Genomic DNA, 19,724 nt, shown 5'->3' on the forward strand with positions numbered 1-19,724 from the left:
CCCCCGCACCTGCAAGGTCCCTTTTGGGAAACCTGCACTGGCTGGGAAGAGCACTGGCAGGCAGTTGAGTCCAGGACAATTGACTATCTTGTCATTTTCTGTTTGGGGAGCTGGCGTGCGCTGGTCAGTTTTCTCTCAGGTTACAGCCCGGGTTCTTCTGAGTACTTTTATCCCAGGTGTGTACAGTCGGTAGTCTCCTTCATCCCTTCAGCCACGTATATGTTGATGGCATGTGCTGGGCCTTGGGGGTCAGTATTTTAATTAAGGGGACCATGGGGAGGGGAGGGGTGGTATATCCTGGGCTGTGGAGTCAGACAGAATGGGGTTTAAATATCTTGCTTTTCATTTCCTAAAAATATGATCTCGTACCGGGCACTTAGGTTTTCTGAGCCTTGTCTATCAAATGGGGAGAAAGATGCCTTCCGCTCCGCATGGTTGTGCGGATTTGGAGAGCTCGGCTCTGCAGAGACGCGGAGCCGGCCGTTGTAGGCATTCACTGACTGTTGAGCCCTCCCACTCCCTGGAGATGAAACTGTGGGATGGGCTGCAGGATCCTCTACGCAGGAGAAGGGAAGAAGTCCAGGCAGCAATGAGGGTGGCGTCCGCAACGAGCAGGGCCTTCAGGAATGCAGAAATATCCTGGAAGGAGGTGGGTAAAGGCCTCCCAGGTGTGGGTGAGGCCATGAAACAAGCAAGACAGGAAACAAGGGGCAGGTTGAGACTGGGACAACCTTGAAGACGAGGGGTGTTGAGGGGCTAGTTGATGTCAAGGCGGGACTTGTTGAGGCCAGGTGGACTGGGGGAGGCCAATAGGGCTAGTTGAGGCCAGAGGAACTATTAATAGTTGAGGCCAGGGGGATTAGTTGAGGCAGGGGTGGGTGGTTGGATGGCTTTAGTTACACAGACTAGAGCAGCTCAGCTCGCCTGAGCCAACGGCAGCAGCCTTTGGGGACACGTAAGCAGTCCTCGAGCAGGCACCCAGTCATGTGTTACAGGGCAGTGATGACCGGTACTCCTTGCCATTCAGGACATGTTGGCAGCCCCAGTCATCCCGCAGCAGCTCTGTGCCCCGCAGCGGCCCCGGATCAGCTGTTCTGCATGAGACTCAGCTCCGGCACACCCGTTTCTCCCACCACTGACTTCTTCCTACTTCCCCGACCAAGTAAGTGACTCACAGTCCATGTTTCATCCGGCAGGGACTCAGGCAGACAGTGACAAGCTGCTCATGTGTTTAGGAAGGTCAAGAATAGGGTGAGGCAAGCGAGACACCCTGATGCAAAAGGTAAGGGGCAGGCCCTCCCAGGTGCCCACCTGAACCCACCATCTTGAATGTAGCACCCTGGTGCTTCACTAGCATCACCCTCGCCCCGGCCTGCAGGGCTGGTAGGGGAAGGCTCACTGGATGCCAGGGGGAGGTGAATGACTGTGAACGACAGGCAGCAACAATGCTCTGCAGCCCAGGCAGGGGGCATGGGAAGGAGTGGGAAGGGGCAGAGGGGCAGACGCCAGAGGCCGTCCTTCGCATCATGTGGAATTGTGTTTTAGTGCATGGGATGTAAATTGAATTTTCATGCCTAATTTTGAGCCTATCCCTAGAAATTGTCTTGCTTTGGTTATTTTAAAATAGTGTTCAGTTTAGGTAGTGGCTAAGAGCCCAGACTCTGGAGTTGGAGTCCTAAATGTGTCAAGAACATGCCAGGCTGCAGGCGAGGCTGTGAGGACCGTAAGGAATAAGGCAAAACCCCAGGCTTCGAGGAGAAGCAAATACACAGGCTAGTCGTTATATTGTCACGTGGTAAAGGGCATGAGGACAGAAGACCCTTGCAATGAATTTCCTTCAAGTGTCAGCTACGAAAATGTATTATGATTCAGTATTTAGGATGATCATTACCATGGTGGTAAGGATCTTGGGCTCTGGGGTCAGACTGCTTGGGTTTAGCTCCAAGCCCTACCGCTGATCCCACTGTATGACCATGGCTAAGGACTTAAGCTTACACTGACTCAGTTTCTCCATCTTTAAAAAAGAGACAATAATGACATCAACTTCCCATGCATCCTGGTTTCTTTTATCTGATGTTCACATTTAACTGGGCATCCAGTTTTACCTGGTAACCCTAACACTACTCCACCTCCCCGAGGATCCAGGTGAAGGCTCTCTCCCTCCACAGCTGGAGGACAACCGGGCTCCCACAGCTGGAAGGAAGCACCGCATCTTTGAATCTATAAGGCCCAAGCCTGCAGCAAGCAGAGAGCAGGATAGTAAATAACACCAAGAGCAGGCTGGACTGTAAGCTCTGGCTTCCCATCAAAAACAACGAAGTGGAAGCTAAGGGAGTATTCATTTTAGGGCAGAATTTTTAAACAGACAAAAACTTAGTGAGGTCAATATCCCCTGTCAATGATTCACTTAACTCATAAGTTACCTAAAGTTAGTTTCCTATTAGCTGCATGACTTTGGACACGTTATTTAACATCTCAAGGGAGAGGTTAAATTAATTCTGTCTTCAGCCATGCTAACTGCCTTTAAAAATAAACAGTCAGTACTCTTCAGAGGAACCTAATGGAGTGGAGGACCTACAATTTATTGTTCACAATATCCAGGATACAGTATCTTTTACAATTCCAGAATGCAATCCAAAATTGCTTAACATAAAAAGAATCTGTATAGGGCTGGCCGAGTGGCGCGATGGTTAAGAACTGGCTTGGGATGCCACAGGGCCCCGGTTTGGATCCCACATATGAGGGCCAGTGACACTACCCTCCACAGCTAAAGATGCTGAACAACAGCTCAACCTGGAGCTGGGCTGCTGTCAATCGCCGGCGATGGCGTAGGCTGCAGCGCCTGTGGCAGTGGGTTGCCATGGACTACCGTGTGTAGCCAGCAGCCAATGTGAGCGGCCAGCAGACGCAGTGAGCAGCCGTCCAGAAGCCGGCGACTGATCTGCCTCGCCCGGGAAGAGCGCAATGATGGTGCCAACTTGGGCCAGTGAAGCAACATCCTCCACAACTAGACTGGAGAACAAAAGGACAGCAACTTGTCTGTTCCCCTTCCCCCAATTCCCCAGCACTGTTCCCATCCCCCCAAATCCCCAATAAAATTCTTAAAAAAAAAAGAATCTGTATAACGTGACCCATCATAAGAGAAAAGATAAGCAACAGAGATCAAGCCATTCTAGACATTGGAATTACCAGACAAAACTGTTACAGCCACTATTATAACTACACCCAAGGACATAAAGAAAAATACTCCTGAAATAAAAAGATAATCTCAGCAGTGGAACAGACATTTAAAAAACTCAACCCAGAATTCTTATTCCAGTGAAAATACTCTTCAAGAATGAAGCTGAAATAAAGACATTTTCAGATAAAACAAAAGTGAGAGAATTTGCTTCCATCAGATCTACTACAAAAAATGTTAAAGGAATTTCTTTAGGCTGATGGGATATGATAATAGGTAGAAACGCAGCTCTTTAGGAAGAAATGAAAAGCATTGGAAATGGTAAATATATAGATAAATGTAAAAGACTCTTTTCCTCCTAATTTTAAAATGTGATTATATAAAGCAATATTATAACATTTTACTGTAGGTTTTATAATTTATGTAGATGTAATACTTATGACAAGTGTAGCATAAGGATAGACAAGGGTGGGAAATGAAGCTGTTTGATTAGAAGGTTTATACATTTTACATGAAGTGGGACAATATTAACTCTAAATAGACTGCGCTGTGTTTAAAAAAAATGTATATGTTAATCTCTAGAGCAACCATTGAAGAAGGGAATTCTTAAGGAGCTGTGCTTCTTCTAGTAGTGTCTGATTCCACATCCATTTTCCTGCACTTGCCTGGTCTTTTGATGCTTTTCTGTCTTGTGCTGGTCCCTGCCCCAATTCCTTCACTCCACAAAATATCACCAATGAAAGTCCATCACCAGTGAAAATCGGAGCAATGGATCATTACCACAGAATATCACAGCCACAACTTACAAATAACTAGATGGCTTTGTTCTTAAAATTCTTCAATCACCTGGCCACCAGAAACTTCTCTCTGATGTTCTTTCTCTGGGGCCTACTGGCCCTGCCTCTGCTGAGAACCCTTCACAATTTTATCACTTTGTCCTACTGGGCAACGTGGTTCTCTGTCTCATTCAAACCATCCTGGCCATGCCTGCTTTGGGGGTCACCATTGTACAACAGCCATGACCTTACAAGATGTTCTGCTACAAAAAGATAGTTTTCTCCCCCAAAATTCCACTACCAGCTTTTCAACCACTTTTTTTCTCACTTCTCCATGCCTTTGAGCTGTCTCCTGCCTCCCTTGTCTGTTAAACACAGCAATGAGCTCCCACCCAAACTTGCATCAACCATTTATCTAAGTTCTGAGCCAAACAAGTGCCTTAGAGACATGAAAACCCACCTCCGATGGCCATTGTACTGCATTCCCCACTGGGGTCACCCCCACTCCCTGTGTGGTTGGTTTATTTGTTCATCCAAAATATAAATGTATTAAGCCTATCTGGATGCTAGACACACAGTGCTTGTCATAATATTACATACATAACTCTCCCTAAGAAGGGTTTTTCAGAAGGCCGCTAAGAGAATAAAAAATATTGTCCCCATATCATCTCCTCATTACTGATAAACAGTGGGCCACCATAAGGCCACCTTAAGAAATCCAAGTCAGATATGAAAAAATGCTCAATGTCACTAATCAGAGAATTGCAAATTAAAACCACAATGACATGTCACTTCAAACCTGTCAGAATGGCTGTCATCAATAAATCAACAAACAACAAGTGTTAGCAAGGATGTGGAGAAAATGGAACACTTGTGCACTGTTGGTGGGATTGCAAATTGGTGCAGCTGCTATGGATAACAGTATGAAAGTTCCTCAAAAAATTAAAACTAGAACTACCTTATGAGCCAGTAATCTCACTTCTGGGTATTTATCCGAAGAATTCCAAAACAATAATTTGAAGAAATATATGCATCCCTATGTTCACTGCAGCATTATTTACAATAGCCAAGCTATGGAAGCAACCTAAATGTCCATTGATAGACGATTGGATAAAAAAGAGGTGGTACATATGTACAATGGAATATTACTCAGCCATAAAAAGAATGAAATCTTACCATTTGCAACAATATGGATGCACCTAGAAGGTATTATGCGATGTGAAATAAATCAGAGAAAAACAAGTACCATATGATTTCCCTTATATATGAAATCTAAAAGACAAAATAAATGAATAAACAAAACAGAGGCAAACTCATAAATACAGAGATCTGATGATTACCAGATGGGAAGGGGGTTGGGGGACATATAAAGATGTCTAATCTAGCCAAATTACTGGGTTACTTTATATATATATATTTGGAATAGTAACAACCTATCCCCTTCCATCTTCCTTAGGAGGAAAGACTTTGTTGGTTCCATTGAAGAAACTGATAGAGGTGAAAAAGGTGAAGGGGTTAAGAAGTACAAATTGGTAGTTACAAAATACTCATGGGGATGTAAAGTAAAACATAGGGAATATAGTCAATGATATGGTAATAAAAATTAAAAAAAAAAGAAATCCAATTCTGACTGTAAAAGCTTTGCTCCAGTCATCTATTGTTACACAACAAACCACCCCCAAACTTAGTGACTTAAAACAATGGTGACACTTATTTTGCTTGCAGGTCTGCACCTGGGGCAGGGGTTGGCCCACATCCACTTACCATCACTGGGTGGGCTTGAAGGCTGGGGACAGGACTATCAGAGGGTTCATTCATTCCCAGGTCTGGTGGTTCAATGCCGGCTGTCAGCTGGGACAACACCTGTGGCCTGACCTCTGGAGTCACACAGAATCACATCTGTGGCATTCTATTTGACATAAGCCCACACTCCAGGGGAAGAGAAGTGGGCTCCACCTTTTGATGGGAGACGTACGTGTCAAAGAACTTGCAGACAAGTTTTAAAACCCCATAGCCTTGAGGAGAAGTGTCAATCATAACCCGTGAGTGGCAAGGACAGGAGTCACACCACAGCGTCCACACGTGGCTTCTTTAAAATCCTCGTCGTTTCTCTGCCCAAAACCACACGTCCACACTGTGTGGCAGCGTGCTGCTCCTCTACGCTTCTCTGTCTCCCTCCCTCCCCTCCCCATGCACCTCTACACTCATTCACCCTCACTTTCCTCTCTCTGTCCTAGCTCATGCAATCCCTTTTTTATCAAGGTAAATTTAGGTTTTCACGTTTTCCCTTTCCCCGTGGTCCAGCTCCATCAATTTCCTCAGTGGAACCAACAAACTGTTTCCTCCTAAGGAAGGTGGGAGGGGATAGGTTGTTACTCTTTAATATTTTCATGTATATGTGTGTACATGTATGTATGTATGTGTGTGTATATGCATGTATATATATGCAAATTAACTCAGAAATTTGGATAGACTAAACATCTTTGTATATATGTAGCCCATGAATATAAATAGATGTGCCTGAATGAATAGGAAACAGGGCATGCTCAAGGGAGACCTTAATGAAGAGACTATTTACAGAGGTACAGGCAGAGTTATAAAAACTACCCAAGGATATTGAGGTACCCAGGGACTAGCAACAGCAAGAAGCCATCACCTAGATCTGAAGCAGGAGTAGCGGGGTGTTACCCCAGGCAATGAGAGCTGGGGTCAAGAATAGGGGCCCCTGTACTGGATTGTGATTTTTCTCACTAAAGAAAAGAGAGAAAAAAAAAAGAAAAGAATAGGGGCCCTTGCCAGAAGCTGCCGCCATAAAAGAAACCAAGAACAGTAAGGAGGCAAGAAAGATGTGGGTTAGTTGCCCTGATTTCCCACTGCTCCTGCCCTTTTATACCCAGCTGGTTCTTTCCGTTGGCCAAACCCAACCAGAGGCCAGGGGGCAAGGGAGCCCGGGAAGTGATACTGTCCATAGGGGTCAGCCGCCACACAAGGATACGCTGAGAAGGGCAAAGGAGGGTTTGCAAATGGAGAAAAAATAGCACAACTTGTTACAGAAATGAATAAGATCACCCTTTGATGGCGACTCTTTCAAACTGTACCAACATTGGGAGTAAGAGATGTTGGAGGGACCACATGTCCAAACGATTAAGAAAAACAGACATTGACAGCAACTGGCGTGACAGCCATTTTTAATTGCATGAGCTAATGAAGTAGGATTCCTGGCATGACTTACTCCAAAGTCATTTATATTTGGCTTAGAAAGCAGAATGGCTTTTATAGCAGATTTTTCTAATTATGTTTTGCTTATGTTAATATGAGGATTTGATGCCTCAAGTAAACACCACCTGATCACAAAGCAGGACGGCTTGGAAGTACACTCAGCACCAGGTGGGAGCCAGGCTGGGGCTCTGCCATTTGCTGCAGATGATGCAGAAGGAGATGGAAGTTTTTGCTTTGGTTTCATGGGGGCTGCTTTCCAACTGGTTTGTAAAGGCATAAAGGGCAGCTACTGTATCTCATGCTTCTTTTAGATTTCTCAAAAATAAAAACCCTCAAACTTTGCTATGCGTAAGCATTGCCTGCAGAATGCATGAGAGTGCCCATACCGCTGGAGTAATGCATCCTCCTGGTCTGGGTGGTGCCTAGGAAGCTGAATTTCGACAAGCATCCCAGATTTTTCTGATGCCGGAGGTCAGGGCATCACATATGGGGAAATGTTCAAAAGGCTGGACACACATTCACACACAAAGGAGGCAAAATAGTGTAATAGATAGAGTAGGTAAATGCTTTCAGGTCAGAGCTGGGTTCAAATGACAACTTCACAGGTGAGGCCAGTTACCTTCTCTGACTGTCATTTGCAAGAAGGGTCAAAATGCACGTAAGAGTACACTTGGAGGTAATAACTGAAGAGTGAAAACCATGATTAATACATAGCCGCACTCGCTATTTGTATCCAGACGCTTCTTGAGCGAGCCTTTCTCAGGATGAGAGGGCTCGGGGAGTCCTACCTTCAAAAGCCCATGAGGACGGCACCTGCAAGACATGGGGCTCTGATGCCCAGCGCTGGACCCTGCACTCACGGAGCGCCATCCTGAGAAACTGGATCTCAGACATTTCAGCATTTCTGAGGCTCCCTCTTTCCTTGTTTCCACTCAAGAAATTATTATTCATCCTGCAGCATACGGAAAACAGGTTTCTTACCCATTCTCTCTTGCCATTGGCATCATACCATCAACAGTATGGTATTAATAAAAAATATTAAAACTAGCCATCTTAAATTTTTTATTCTGGTTCATAATGTAGCGTAATGAGAAGGGAAATCTTTCACACAGCCCCAGTGGTGCAGAAACATTTAGAAATGATTCTAAATATAGACTCCCAGATGACAGAGGGGTTGCTTTATGTCATTCTGTGATTTCTTTTTCACACCATGTTCTATGTGCTGGAATAAAAATGTTTAGTGAAGTCAGAATGCTAAATTTAAGCAAACCTTAGCTCTCTGTTCATAGCAAAATGCATTTGTTACTTTTAATTGGCTGTGCATCAGACCCCCAAGCAGCAAAACAAAAATCAGACTTCATAATGCAGCAGTCTTGACTATGCCCAGAATCTAACTACCACTCTGGTCTTTCCTAATCGTCTATTCAACCAGCTTTCATTGAATACATGTAAAAAGAGTTTGCAATTGCTCCTCTTACATCATCCTAATTGGACATGAGTATGTGATAACATGCGACTTGAGGGGTATTTTACATAATATAATGAAATATCCTAGATGATATATAACATGCCTCCAATATTTTGGTCAATAAATAGCCTATGAATACTGCTTGTTATGGGGAATAAATTTGAATTGCAAACTGTTCCAAGCAAACCATTGAAAACAGTTTCTTGAAACTTACGTACAAAGTCTATAGTAACCTGTCAGTGACTATAAAATCTGAACTAGGTATCTGTAGAACCACCCAAGGAGCCCTGCTTAGAAATGCAGGTTCTGGGGCCACCCACAGAGTCTAATTCAGTAGCTCTGAGGGTGGGGGCGAGGTGAAGCCTGGGGCAGGCAGTTTAAAGAACTCCCCAGGCCACGCTGATGTAGCTAGTTGGGGACGAAGAAGTAGTCTGTTTTTCCCTGGAGGTTCCTCCCTCACTTGTACCTGCCCATCCGTTCACCTGTGAGCAGACACCCTACGCAGACATCCTCTTAGCACCGGCTGACAGGCAGGTGTGTATCTGGGATTAAGACATGTTGTTTGAGCTTCTAAACTTCTCTTGGCCTGACCACATGACTACCTAATCACAAACAAAGTAAATTCATGAAAATCCAGCAGGTTAGTTACCTATCTCAGGAATTGCTCAGAGAAGGTCTAACACTGGATGATTTTTTGGGCCAAATAACAGTGCACTGTCATATGTATTCTTTACTTGATCCTCACTACACCAATGGTGGGGTCTTATCTTATAGAGGGAGAAACTGAGGTTCAGGGAAGCCGGGGCACTTAGCAAAAGTCACACAAGTAAGGTGGAGAACCGTGTCTTGGAGCTGTGTCTCGTTTTCAAAGCCGTTCTTTCCAACAACTTATCAAGAGTTTGGTTTGGCTGGGGCCGGCCGAGTGGCGCGATGGTTAAGAACTGGCTTGGGACGCCAGAGGGCCCCGGTTCGGATCCCACATATGAGGGCCAGTGACACTGCCCTCCACAGCTAAGATGCTGAACAACAGCTCAACCTGGAGCTGGGCTGCCATGAGTCGCCGGCGACGGCGTGGGCTGCAGTCCCTGTGGCAGTGGATTGCCATGGGCTACCGTGTGTGGCCAGCAGCCAGCAGCCGCAGTGAGCGGCCGTCCAGAAGCCGGCGACTGATCTGCCTCGCCAGAGAAGAGCGCAATGATGGTGCCAACTTGGGCCAGTGAAGCAGCGTCCTCCACAACTAGATTGAAGAACAAAACGACAGCAACTTGTCTGTTCCCCTTTCCCCAATTCCCCAGCACTGTTCCCATCCCCCCAAGTCCCCAATAAAAATCTTTAAAAAAAAAAAGAGTTTGGTTTGGCTGTATTGCCAGGATATGTGGAAGTGAGGTAAGCCTTTTACACTAAAAAAAATTAAATAGTTACCTCTCAGAATTAATTTTCTGTACAAGAGGAGACTACTTTCGTATTCATAGAATAGCAGCTACACAGGAAATGATTAAAATTCTAAGAAAAGTCTCCTTCAGTTTCAATCTTCAGACCTTTTACAATGCTTCCATCTTATGGTTAAGTGTGAAAATGGAAACGTAAGTTGACTTCTGACTTGCCCCTTGTTCTCAAAACCTCCATCTCCACCCAAGGCCAGCCTGACTTGGCTCCCTGGAGCTGGGCGGGGCATTGTGGGACCTGTTTCCTCCCAGGATCAGAAACCAGATTTTCACAAACCTAATTCTAAAACGTTCAAACCTGACGTTTGTAGTTTGGATGGTTTTGTAGTTTGGATGGACTGTTCAGAGTGCCAAAACAAAATACCACACCGTTCAGTTTCTGGCGAGAGCCCACTTCCTGGTTCACAGACGTTCATTTTTCTTCGTTGTCTTCACAATGGCAGAGTGAGAATGAAAGAGACTTCTCTCTTCCACTTCCTTTTTTTTTTTTTTCAAAGATTTTATTGGGGATTTGGGGAAGGGGATCAGCCAAATTGTTGTCCTTAAATCTTAGTTGTGGAGGGCACAGCTAGCTCAGCTCCAAGTCCAGTTGCCATCCGGCCGCCCTTCAGCAGCTCAGGGCAGCTCACCTCAAGGTTCCGTGTTCAATCTTAGTTGCGGGTGGGCATAGCCCACCGTCCCATGCAGGAGTCAAACCGGCAACCTTGTTGTTACAAGCACGTGCTCTCACCAGCTGAGCCATCCTGCCACTTGTTGCCAGCTCAGCAGCAGCTCAGCTTGGGCGAAGCTCACTGGCCCATGTGAGAATCGAACCAATGATCCTGTTGCTCAGAGTTCGCACTCTTAACCAACTGAGCTACTTGGCCGGCCCCTCTCTTCCTTTTCTTAGGAAGGGATACCAGCCATCCTGTCAGATTAGGCCCCACCCCTATGGCCTCATTTATGTTATCTCCTGAAAGCCTTATCTCTAAGTACAGTCACATTGGGGGTTAGAGCTTCAGCGTGTGAATTGGGGAATGGGGTGGGGGACACAATTCAGGCCATAGCAAATAGGTTCAGTAACTTTCCAGGAAAGCAGCTTTGGAAAGATGGAAATGGACAGCTTTCCTAACTGAAGACAGAAAGCTCTGTCTCATTAGGTACCCTTCCAATCCTTTTATAGAGAAATGGATGGTGTATCAGAAAGTCAACTTGTGACATTACCAGCCTTTGGGCGGGGGCGCCTCAAAGATACTGTGGCTGGTGAACCTGATTCCATAGTGTCTCAAACAGAATTACATGCAAATCTGTCTGTATATGTACACTTCTTGGGAGGCATGCTTTAGCCACAATGGCTTCCCTGATGGGTTTTGGACAAATCAGGCAAGCTCTGGCCTTAGGGGTGCCTTAGGCTGTGCTCCTAAAAGCAAAGCCTGAGGTTGGGATTCTTGAGCAAGTGATTTATTGGGGAAATGCTCTTGATCAGGGCATCAGGCTAGGTGTTGAGGGAGGTGGGATAGGTCAGAGGAGGAAGCAGGGCCTAACTATAGTTTTAGGAGACATCTTGCCTCAGTCTGTCCCATGGGGGGCTCTGGAATGTACATCACATCACGGAGGGTGTCCCGTTCAGACACAAGGGCACAGGGCACTTTTGCCCACTTCCCTCAGTCATTGGCCACCTCCCAGGCATCTCTCTGCAGGGAGGCAGCTCCAGTGAGCCAAGGGCAATCCACCAGAGAAAGGGGATAGGTGTGAGCCTTCAGCAGCCAACACCCACTACAACAGGGAGCAGACACCCTGGCTGCTGCACAGGACTGGGTGGCTCCCACTGCACCTGCTGCAGAGCCGGCTGCAGCCGACCCCTCTACCTGCATGCCCTTCCCCCAGATAGCCTCTTAGTTAACTCCCTCGCCTCGCTCAGGTCTCACCCAGCCTGCCACCCTACTGTTGTGCAGGCTGAACCTCGCCCCTCACCAGCACCCTTGTTCTGCTCCACTTTTCTCTTTTGTCCATAGTTCTCATCTCCTGCAGACAAACAATTTACTTCTTTAGCAATTCAGCTTTTTTATGGGATAACTCTCCCATTAGAATGGAAGCTCTTTAAGGATGGAGGTACTGGTCTGGCCTTAGCACCTAGAATAGAGCCTGGCATAAACTAGGCAATTCGTTAATGCTTGTTGAATTATTAATTAAGTCTCAAAGCAGTCCTGACCCACAGAAGGGAGGAGGCCAAGACCCTAAAGCAAAGATCACCATCTTTTCTTTTTATAAGAGCGCTAGCCAACCCATTAGGCTGTCTTGGGGCCTATTGGAGAGATACCAACACTTCCAGGAACACATGGATAATATTGTTTTGGGGGCCAAAGGAGTGCAAAGTTGCCACTGTGCTCTGTGTGGCTGCTCAAAGCTGTCCCGCCCAATCCAGCTGCTGTCCCGCCCAATCCAGCTGCTGTCCCGCCCAATCCAGCTGCTGTCCTGCCCAATCCAGCTGCTGTCCTGCCCAATCCAGCTGCTGTCCTGAGGACTCATTAGGCTTCCACCTGCCCTTCTAAAATAACTTTGTCTTCACTCTCTCTCGGAAGTCTCATCTGGGACCATTCCAATGATGATACCTTAGTTAGCAGAACTTTTCTTCCAAAAATAGGGAAAGATATTTTCATGCAAAGATATGGAAATACTCAGATGTGACAATGCTTCGTAAACACCAAGTGAGGAATTTTCACAAATTCCTTAGAGGATGGTTACTAATGTGAAGCTGAGTGACTGAGTCAATATCCACACCTCATTTGTCTTACAAAGAAGGTATCTTAAACAAATCCTGAAAAAGAAAAACAATTTTTTTTAATCATTTCTTCCTAGCTTTCCCCTCAAACAATTCACAGGGAACTGTTTAGTCCTTGCCTAGACAAAATTGTCAAAGGATTAAGACAGACATCACTCAAAAGTGAATGAATGACGAGTAAACAAATAGATGGGAAAATGTTCAATTTTACCAAAGAAATGCAAATTAAAATAATAGTTGGATATGATTGTCATCTATCAAATTAGCAAAGATTTTTGTTGTTGTTGTACTACCAAAACTAGTGAAGATGTAGTTACAATGAACATTCTACAACATGGGTGGAAGTGTAAAGCGGTGAAGGTCGGTGGGAAACTCCATGGCTAGCTGTATTTAGAGACTTTGCTATCTTCCTAATCTTTGACCTAACAGAGTCAGAACACTGCTGGAAACCTATCCTACCCCAAATAACCTGAAATTCGGGGGAGAATCCTTTTGAAACCAGCCATAGGAGTTGATAGCAGGATTACAATGGCAGGAAGGAGAGAGAGAATCTATCGCCAGCCTGGATAAGCTGGCGATAGATTCCTTCGAAATTTTTCTTGGGTTTAACTTTCTATCACAAGGACAATGTTTTCTTTCTTAAACAAATCTATTAAGAAATTGTACTCCTGATGACAAATGTGTTTTCAGGTCCCTAAGACATTTTATAAATCCCCAGATAATTGTATGATGAAAGGTCATTTGCTCTGTCAAAAACATATTCTATTCACTCAGGCTGAAATGCCATTTGTACACGTTTTCTTCATTTAACTGGACTTTGCCCTTGAGTCAGATAATGAGTATGAACCCAGCATTAAAATACGCAAAGCATTTCACCTGGGATACAAATGCCAAAAACGCCAGAGGCAGACTTCAGGAAACAGTGTGTGTGTGTGTGTGTGTGTGTGTGTGTGTGTGTGTGTGTGTGTAATTTTTGTCACATTTACCCTGTGGCCCAACAGATAAAATATTGGCATTGAGTTTCCTAGTTGGAATCGCTGATTTCATGTACTTTTGACAGCTGAGTCATATTTCCAATAGTTCTCTCATGCACAGCTCTTATTAACCTGGAGCCATGTGAATAACTATTTTCAGAGCAAGTTGAACCAACTGTTGCTTCAATTTTAGGCCTTTGGAAAGACCAATTGTCAGCTTGATACCTCAGTGTAGAACCGTATCTCATGCCATGCAATATTAATTTATTTACTTACTTACTTGCTTGCTTATTCACAGTCCTACCCCACTGCTGTGCGCTTTCTATGGGGTTCTACTGCAGAGAATCCTGTGTTGGTAAGACACCCTGCAGAGCTATTAATATCCCGTGAGTCATTTGAACAGTGCTTTTTGAAATGATGCCCCTTCACTTTCTATTGAGTCGGGGAAAGAGAAAATAGTTCTAACATATGGCAACAATATTTTCTAATATCCCAGGTCTATTCTAATATTTCTATTTGTGACTTTGGACTTATTTTTTTTTCTCCCAGCAACGGATATTATACTATTATTTAGAAGGGAGCTTAATGTACTTGGAAGTTCTTGAGATCTCAGACCAGAAACTTTTCCCAAGAAGTTGGGGCCTGGATTGCTGGTTAACATGAAAAGTGCACGATGAGAAGAGCAGTGGGTTGCCCTTCCCCACCTCGTGAAGATTTTACAGTGGAAACCCCTGACTTAGGGACCACCGGTGGGGGCACTGCCATTGTGTCTGCTCAGCCCTAGCCTTTTCTTGGGCTTGCCTGCTGCATTAGTCAGGATTCTCGGATGGTAGGTGAAGGTAAAAACCTAGCGCAAACCAGCTTTAGTGAAATGCAGGGACAGATGGGCTCAGGTAACCAGATGGGGAAGAGAGTAGGGCTGGGCTGCTTTCAGGAGTGGCTGACCCAGGGACTTTTAACTCCACTAGGATTCTTGGTTTCTGGTCTCCCCTTCTCCCCATGTGTTTGCTGCATTTTTTTTCATGAGACGTGGGAGGGAACATGGCCACTAGTAGATGAATATCCTCAGATTTTCTAACCAAAAGACAAAGGATCCGCTCTCTCCTAGACCCAGTTTAAAAATTCCTGTAGAGGACAGTATTAAGGGTTTCTATGCCCATGCCTGGGACCAATTTATTGCCTGAAGGGCTGAGGCAATACCATGACAGTAGCCAGGAGAGTGGAATCTGTTAATAGAAGAATAGGGGGCCGGGCAGTCTGAACATAAGATGTGTCCTAAGATCTCCCTTCTTCTGGAAACTGTCCCTTCCCCTCCATCTAGAGAGAACCATCCTGAAACACTGACCCCTTTGCCATGTCAATGGTTAGACACTGATGCTAGTCCATCAGAGTCTTCTCCCAGGAATTTAGAATGGGGGCTTGGAGAGGCCAGCTTGGCCTGCTGCTTGCTTGAAATCTGAGGAGCTGTTGGAGGAGCCATTTCTTCACCAGCAGTCTGGGAGGACTAGGAAACAGAAAGAGTGGGGCAGTAAGACAAAGAGGGAAGGGAAACAGCAATTTACAAAGAGATGCAGATGCAAAGGGCTGAGCATTCTGATGGGATCTGTGTCCTGGCTCCAGTGATTCCTGGTGTCCAGCCACATCCCGGCTGGCTGCCAGCTCTGTGTAACACCCCATATCCACATAACCCACCTTCTCCTTAAGGAAACTCAAATTGCACTTCTGTTGCTTGTAACCAAAAGCATTCTGATACTCTGTCTCATTCTAAAAACACCAGCCTCAACCCTGGCACTGCAGAGTGGCACAGTTAAATGGGTGGGTTTGGGTTCCAGCCTTCCTCGACTGAATCTGAGCTCTGATTCTCACTAACTCTGTGACATCAGGCAAGTTATTTGACCTCTGTGTGTCAGTTTCCTCGCCTGTAAAAGGAAATATTAATAGTAGTTGCAGTGTTGTGAGAATTTAAGTTAGTCCATGTAAAGCACAGTGCCTGGCACATAAAAATCACTCAATAATCATTAGCTATTATTCATAGTAGGAGAAGACAACAGTGCCTGGGAGACAGTCTAGCCAGGGATCGTACCCACAGCATGGGGGATGTCGAAAACTCTGGCCACCATTCCAGACACTTGGCCTCCACTAGATATAAGCGATATCCCGCACTTCCTCTAAGAAAGCTGAATTTTACTCTAATGCTTGTATTGGGGTATAAGGATATTACCTACCTCTGAAACTGTTACTTTTAAAATATGAAATCTGAGTGTCAACTTATACATGGAGTGGATGATGAGACCCACATGTAGTTTAATCTATGTGCACGGACATTCTATATAATGAAATGTTCCTGTAGTATTCATACGCATGCAAATGCAATAACACTAGAGAGAACAAAGAAAAGCAAGGAGTAAAACTGTCAAGTGACATACGCCTTTAAGGGAACATCCCTGCTGTGATGCAATGTTCGGAGAAATCATTAGCGCATCTGAAACCTAGGCTGGTTGGCGTCTTGACTAGCCTTTGGTTTACTCTAGCAGCCACTAGTTTATACAGTAGGTAGTTAATGCAGTCAACTTAATTTACTTTCACTTTTAGTGATCTCATTTGGGGAACAGCTAAAAAGGAATGAGAATTAAAGATTGAGAGCAATTTTTAAAAAAATGAAAAGAATAAAAGCAAGGGGAAAAAAGAAAAGAAGAGAATCAAACCCCTTTGGCACCCATCTAACTGGCCCTTTTTTACTTCCTATTCCTTACATTCACAAATAGTATACATCCCAATCTCTCTTCCTAAAGAGTGAACTCCTTGAGGATCCGAGCCTGGGCTGTCTGTTGTCTCCCACACAAGTGCTCGCCCTTGGGCCTGACCCACATACAGTAGGACCCAACTGTTTGCACTTGCCAACTGAAGGGTAAAGACTAAAAGGTACAGGACGAGAGTACATAGGACAGTTATCTGAAGGCTGGACTGGAGTTCCTCAGAAATGAGGCATTACTAGAAGATCTCACAGATGAGATGCGTGGGCATTGATGGTTAAGGTGGAAACTGGAAGACTTTAGCAGTGGAAATGATGTTATATTAAATCTGGTCGTACTTCGCTTCAGTGAAACTAGACTTTCCACAAAGAAAGTTCTGTGATGAGGAGCGTCTCTTCCACCCTTCCGTGAGCAAATCTGCGCTGCTTAACACACTGCTACAAGAATCGTGGGATATTTCACATCTATCTTACATCCATTGTAATCTGTCAGAATCCATTTCATAGATGTCGCTTCCCAACAAAGCATGCTGAATCCTTTAGACACTCATTATTTACCAGAACAAATAGAAACTCTTCTTTTAAGAACCATAATCTGTCTCCAGAATATTGAGACAAACCTACTTCCTCCTCCTTCCTATTACCCCTCCCCCTTCCACCTATTTCCCTCACACATAAGGCCTCTACGTCACTGACTTTGCTCTTCACCAGGATGCCCTCGCTATTGGCTAATTTAGGAATTAATTACACATATTTTCAAATGATTCTCTGTTTTACGTATTCTACAATAGTTGAGCCCAACTGCACTGTCAACTCAAACAGGGACTGGACAATGGAGGGCAGTGGTTAAGAGCACAAACATGAAAGTCGAACAACCTGTGTTTGAACCTAGGTCTTGCCACTAACTAGCCTGGTGTCCTCAGGCCAGTTACTTAACCTCTCTGTGCCTCAGAAGCCTCATCTATAAATGAGGATGAAGATGCTCACAGTAGTTAACAATAACTCTACTGAATAGGGTTGTTGGGAGGATTAAAATAGTTGCAACATGTGAAATTCTCAGAAGAATGCATGGCCCATCGCACTTGAGAAGGTTCATGCTTGTTATCTCCCACAGACCCTAGCACCCTGCTGTACAAATGGTTTTATCGATAAATACATGTTCATTTCTATAACTTTTTCTTGCATATATAGTACATGTATAATGTTTAGCCACTAGAAAATGCATGACATTGAAAATACATATAACAAAAGGAAAACACCAGCAATGCCACCACCCAGAGGTAATACATTAGTATTTTCATATATTCTATTCATTAATTAAACATTTACTGAGTATCTAATATATGAAAGATTTCACACTCTTGCTGGAGCTATAATGTTAATAATAAATAGACATAGGTCTTAGAATTTACAGTCTAGTGGGGAGAGACACACCTTAATCAAGTAATAATACAAATACATACGAAGCTGCAACTGCGATAAACACTATAAAGGAGGGTACACGTGTAGTAGGGAAATGAGACCTAGTTGTGAAGGCCTGTTATCTGAAGGTTGTGAGGAAGTGACTACTGAGCTGAGACTCAACTCATAGGCCTTAACTAGGGGAATTCAGAAGGAAAGAGCATGCCCAACAGAAGCACAGTAAGTCCAAGGCCCTGCTGAGCGAGGGCGCATAGAAGGGAATCAGAGGGTCTGATGAGCCTGTAGTGTGCACGAGACAAAGCTGCTGAGTTAGGGAAGGACAGACCTAACAGAGCTTAGAATCCTTAGTTTAGACATTATATTCGCTATTCATTCAACAAATTTTGCCTATGAGGAGTCAGGGACACACATACTTTACAAAAATTGGATTACTACCATACATTGCTTTTATTATGAACCTTTTTTTGAACAATAAATATACAGTATTTTAACTCTTCTTGTTGGAAATATAGACTGTTTCCAACTTTCCACTATTATTAACAATGACGTAACAACAATATGGACACTTGTCCAAATATTTCTTGGCATAAATTCCTACAAGTGCAATTGCTGGTTCTGCAAATTTGTTAGAATATTTTAATCTAAATCGTGTCTGGAAAATAAGCATATTCAATTGTCAAGATTTGATACAAAGTGATTCTATGGTCTTTTGAGGTTGGTACCACTGTTACATTTGGAGGCCTTCTCTGTGACTTTCAGAGCCCGATTTTTTCATTTTTTTCAGCGTGTGAGGAAATCCCTTCTATTTCTGATCCCCAGGGGCTCTTCTCACAAGTTCCGATAACTCACTACTGCCTGCCTACAAAGTTACCTTTTACGAAGTTTGACTGTCCTACTTCTGGGCTATAGGAGACGAAAGGCTTTCTTATCTGTCTCTGAAAGATCCCCTGGACTTGAGGCACACTGGAAGAGAAGGTAGTTTCTGACATTCCTTTCCTCTCCCCTGACCCACTTGGTCCAGTTCCGTTTTCATGCAGTAAATCCACTAACTTGTTAAAAGCAGAATGAGCTCAGATGATTCTATTACAGGCTGAGGTTTTCCATGCTATTGAGGTGACAGATGCCATCTTCTCCAGCCTTGGTCTTGCATCTCCCCCTCTTTCAACATCTCCTGGCAAACTGTCCTTTTCCTCTTTCAAAGTCTTGTTTGTATCCTGACCCTTGCATTACCTTCTAGGGACCCATTTACCGTTAGATAATTTTTAGGTTTCTAATGATTAACATCGCCAATCTGTTCACACTTTATTCTTTGCATTCCATTTCCTCATTGAAAAAACCTGTTTGCAAGGTCAGTGGGACGCTCTCTAAAGCAGCCAGTTTGGGTAGACCTTGATAGGATATCGGGTGTCTAGATAAAGGTAGGTTTACCATGTGCCAGGCACAGTGCTAATTGCATTATATAGGTTTTTCCTTTTAATCCTCATGACAACCCTGTGAGGTAGGTGTCATTACGGTCCCCATTTTACAGAATAGAGGCTTAGGGAGGTTGTCACTTATCCACAGTCACACTGCTACTATGTGGGGAGCGGACCCCACTTCTGCTTGTAAACTGTGTAGATGAAAAGGGACGCAGCAGGCCAGGAAAGAAACTATAAAAGGCGTAAAAGAAGAGAAGGAAGCGTAAGGAGGATGGCGGAAGCGGCCCCTTTCCGGGATCCTTCCCAACCAG

At 44.5% G+C, this 19,724-nt stretch overlaps 1 long non-coding RNA gene across 1 annotated transcript; it reads left to right on the plus strand.

The window, feature by feature from the left end:
* Positions 1 to 423: 423 nt before the first annotated feature.
* On the plus strand, positions 424 to 8,015 carry LOC109374272 (uncharacterized). Its single transcript, XR_002122368.1, has 3 exons — positions 424 to 649; positions 1,028 to 1,162; positions 7,911 to 8,015. It is a non-coding gene; the product is annotated as an uncharacterized LOC109374272 (long non-coding RNA).
* The last annotated feature ends 11,709 nt before the right edge of the window (positions 8,016 to 19,724 follow it).

Source organism: Hipposideros armiger, unplaced genomic scaffold (genome assembly GCF_001890085.2).
Source record: "Hipposideros armiger isolate ML-2016 unplaced genomic scaffold, ASM189008v1 scaffold_17, whole genome shotgun sequence".
Lineage (NCBI taxonomy): Eukaryota > Metazoa > Chordata > Mammalia > Chiroptera > Hipposideridae > Hipposideros > Hipposideros armiger.